We start from the raw sequence: 5,025 nt of genomic DNA, 5'->3' as shown, positions 1-5,025 counted from the left end.
ACTATATTAGATAATCCCGGAAGCTCGGATACCATGTAACACCCCAACCGAGACCACCGAGTCGGACACAATGTTAACAAACTTGAAAAAAAATTTTTCCAGACACTGCCCAGTCTGAGTACTAGTCGCTTCAAAAATCATATCTTGAGTTTCACAACTCAAAAATCAGTTTTGTGATTTTTCCCTGAAACTAGACTCATGTCCCCACCTATGGATTTTTTTCTAGAATTTTTGGTTGGGCCAACTAGTACAGTTTATTAGTCAAAGTCTCCCATGTTACAGGGGTCGACTACACTGACCTTTTCCCATTACGACTGGGATATCTCTCTGCACAGAGCTTCAATACTGATGCCGTTTGTTTCTATGGAAACTAGACTCAGAGAGGAATCCATACATATATGGTATGACCCCTAATTATCTCTGGTCAATTTATAGTGAATTTCCAAAGGCGGAACAGTGAATCCAGAAACTGTTCTGGCCCTGTTCCACAAGAACCGGAATATCTCTTTCTGTACTGTTCCTATAATTGTTTCGTTACTTCCATATGAAAGTAGATTCATCAAGGTTTGATTACATAATTTATTCACTATTTAATTCCACTCCTACGAATTTATGTGATTTTTCAATTCTACACCACTGTTGCTGTCAAATCTGTTTTCAAGATAAACTTTACCTATTTTGTGGTCACCATGGACCAACTAGGATTTGCCCTACATAGGTCCACATGTGATCATATTTAGCCATTCCAATGGCTGATCATTAGCCCAACACTTCCATTTCAAACCATAGTCACATCATGAAACCATATATATACATACATACACACAAATGGTCTAATGCCATACTCCACTTTTACAAGCCATTTTCGCATGGCTTTACACACATACATCACAAAAGAACTTAAACAATAGGGGGTAGTCCTATACATGCCATATCCAGAGTTCAACTAAAGGAGTACCAAAAGAGCTTGATAGTGTAGATGACTTCGACTTCGCTGATCCCGAATCCGATAGCTAACGAACAAAATCTATAAAACAGAGAGCCAAAGCAACCGGGTAAGCATTTAAAGCTTAGTAAGTCTCAAGTAATGAAATCGGCTTTGACTACAGTATTATATTCACATAGTTAACTAATCACTTTATTAACACACATTCTCATACTCATACTTACTTCACACTTCACCCACATAGGTACACAAGGTATCAACCTTTATAAAGCCGAGAATTCGTTAGCCGATCGCACGAATACCATTTAAAACAAACCGACTTTCCAATGCACATGCAAACATACCTTATCATTCGGGTTGGTCAAGCATAATTATTAAATTAGTTACAGCACAAAATGCTCACATTCAACCCAAGTTTCTTCGGTATTTAACCGAATGCAACCGCAAACACATTTGCCTTCGGGTCTTAGCCCGGACATATCAACTCGCATAATTGCCTTCGGGTCTTAGCCCGGATATATCATCTCGCATAATTGCCTTCGGGTTTTAGCCCGGATATATCATCTCGCATAATTGCCTTCGGTCATAGCCCGGATATATTATCTCGCATAATTGCCTTCGGGTCATAGCCCGGATATATCAACTCGCATAATTGCCTTCGGGTCTTAGCCCGGATATATCAACTCGCATAATTGCCTTCGGTCATAGCCCGGATATATTCCAATGCTCATGCACACATATATCAATAATCATAACACATCCATATCATTTCTTCGTTACTAAGGCTCAAACACAAAACATTTATTAAATCTTTCAAATTTCGGCTCAATAGCCACACACAAAGAGCATGATTTCAATTGGCTTTATAACATAGTCTCTATGCACATTCGACTATCCGTCATAATATGACTAACCATTTCAATATAATTCAAGTAGGGTCATTACTCGAAGACTTACCTCAAATGTCGTCGAACGACTTCAACGGCTATTCAATTACTTTTTCCTTCCCTTTATCGGATCTAGTTCCCCTTTGCTCTTGAGCTTAAGTTCAACAAAAATTAAAATAGTCATTAATCGACTATTCAAATATTACTTTCCGAATAATATTATATATATTGATCCGACTTTCACACACATAGATTATAGCAAGCTTTATATTAATCAATAAATAATTCATCGGCAAACTTTCATTAATGTTTACAACAAAATCACATATTCACTACGAGCTGTTTTCCTGAGCAGTAGTTACTAAATTACTTATAACTGGAGCTACTAAACTCCAAATCACTTGCCGTTAATTTTCCCTGAATATAGACTCGTATATCTTCCATCCATAAATTTTTCAGAATTTTAGGCTTGGCCAATCAATACCAGATTTTTCTTAAAGTTTCCCCTATTTCACTGTTTGACTATTCTGACCACTCTTCACTACGAATCCAATTTCTCACTTTACAGAATTCCAAATGTGTTGTATTTAATCTCATTTGAAACTAGACTCATTAAGGAGTCTAAGCATATAAATTTTATCTTATAATCATTTTTGTACAATTTATAATGATTTTCTAAAAACAGAACAGGGAATCCAGCAGTCATTTTGACTCAGCCCCATAATACTTCAAATATCTCTAGATCGGTAACTCCTTTGTTTCTATAGTTTCTTTTGTAAGAAAATAGACCCTTGAAGCTTTAATGACATAATTCACTCAGCTTCTAATTCAACTCCTACAAATTATGGCGATTTTCGAAAATCACCTTACTACTGCTGTCCCAAGTAGAGTACTACCAATTCACCATATATCAACCATTTCATATAGGTTTCTTCTAAACTAATAATAACCGAACCATTTAGTCAAGCTTAAGGCTGATTCTATTTTGTTCATGTTAAGGTCACACCTCCCTTAAAAGAAATTCCAGCCTTCTTAACTTTAATTAGCTACTACCCATTCTTTAAACATTAAACACAATGCACTTAACAATTAAACCTCTATACCGAATTTGCTCACACAATAGTCCTTGACCGAAAGTTCTTAGACTCTAGCTACCCTAATGTCATTCCTTGAAGCACATCCGAATACATATATTTTTCTTTCTCTCTAAACTAGATTCGGCAACCCCATAAGCCATATTAACCTTAACTTTCAAGCTAGAACACTTAACAATTTAACACATCCAACCTAACTATCCATCTAATGTCATCAAAACTTCTACTAAAAATTTTAAGCTCCTAGGCCGAAATTCAACCCTCATAATAACCTAACTTCAATCCAAGATTCAAGTAGCTTTTAAACCAAACCTCCAAATTATGCATACATTTTCAAGAGTGGCATAAAACATACCTTTTGTATCAAAACACCTTAGCCGAAATTCAACAAGAGTTTTTCTTCTTTCTTTCTTCTAGTTTCGGCAATGGAGGAGTAAGGATGAGTCACTTTGGTTTCTCCTCCCACTTCTCATTATATTATTTCCTTCCATACTATAATTCCTTTAATATCAATTATTAAATCCTTTGTTAATACAAAATTATTTTAATTTTTGAATTAGTGGAGCATATTCCTTCCTTGGCCGGCCACCATGTTTATCATGGGTAATTGACATGCAAAACCCCTCCTTTCAATGCATGTACTATTAGACCATTGTAAAATTAACCTCTCACTTTCCAACAAAGTTTCATATAAGTCCATATAAATAAATTCACATAAAGATGATCAAATTAATGCATGAGACTTTCACACATGCATTTACTCACTTCATAAACACAGAATATAACTTTTAATTATTTTCTTAACTCGGTTTTGTGGTCCCGAAACCACTTCCCGACTAGGGTCAATTTAGGGCTGTCACAACTCTCCCCCACTTAAGAAATTTTCGTCCCCGAAAAACTTACCGGTGAATAGGTTTGGGTATCGTTCTTTCATCGAGCTCTCAGTTTCCCAAGTAGCTTCCTCGATCCCGTGTTTAAGCCATAACACCTTAACTAACGGAACCCTTCTGTTTCGCAACTCTTTCACTTCACGAGCTAGGATGCGAATTGGTTCTTCTTCATAACTCAAGTCAGATTGAATTTCAACTTCCGAGGGATTAATCACATGTGACGGATCGGATCTATAACGTCGAAGCATCGAAACATGAAAAACATTGTGAATCCTTTCAAGTTCTGGGGGTAAAATCAATCTATATGCCACTGGACCAATTCTTTCGGATATTTCATACGGCCCAATGAATCTTGGGCTCAACTTGCCCTTACGGCCAAACCTGAGTATCTTTTTCCAAGGTGAAACCTTAAGGAACACTTTGTCTCCCACCTGATACTCGATGTCTTTTCGTTTCAAATCTGCGTACGACTTCTGACGATCCGTGGCTATCTTCAGACTTTCACGGATTACCTTTACTTTCTGTTCCGCATCTCTAATCAAATCAACTCCGAAAATTTTGCTTTCACCGAGCTCGGTCCAAAACAATGGTGTACGGCATTTACGACCGTACAAAGCCTCGTAAGGTGCCATCTTAATACTTGATTGAAAACTATTGTTGTAAGCGAATTCAATCAAAGGTAAATACCGTTCCCATGAACTACTGAACTCGAGGATGCAACATCTCAACATATCCTCAAGTATCTGAATTATCCGCTCGGATTGACCATCGGTTTGGGGGTGAAAAGCAGTGCTAAAATGCAGCTTGGTACCCAGAGCTTCTTGCAATTTCTTCCAAAATCGTGAGGTGAATCTCGGATCTCTATCCGACACGATAGAAACAGGTACCCCATGTAATCTCACAATTTGATAAACGTACAATTCAGCTAGTTTCTCCAATGAAAAATCCGTACGTACGGGGATGAAATGAGCCGACTTAGTCAGTCTATCAACAATAACCCATATCGCATCCTTCTTACTTGCTGACAAAGGCAGTCCGGACACAAAGTCCATTGTGACTCGATCCCATTTCCACTCGGGTATCATGATCGGCTGGAGTAATCCCGAAGGCACTTGATGTTCCGCTTTCACTTGTTGACATATTAAACATCTCGAAACAAAGTCAGAGATGTCCCGTTTCATACCATGCCACCAAAATTGACGTTTCAA

Source organism: Gossypium hirsutum, chromosome A02 (genome assembly GCF_007990345.1).
Source record: "Gossypium hirsutum isolate 1008001.06 chromosome A02, Gossypium_hirsutum_v2.1, whole genome shotgun sequence".
Classification (NCBI taxonomy): domain Eukaryota; kingdom Viridiplantae; phylum Streptophyta; class Magnoliopsida; order Malvales; family Malvaceae; genus Gossypium; species Gossypium hirsutum.
The sequence above is the reverse complement of the archived record's forward strand: the minus strand, read 5'-3'. Positions refer to the sequence as shown.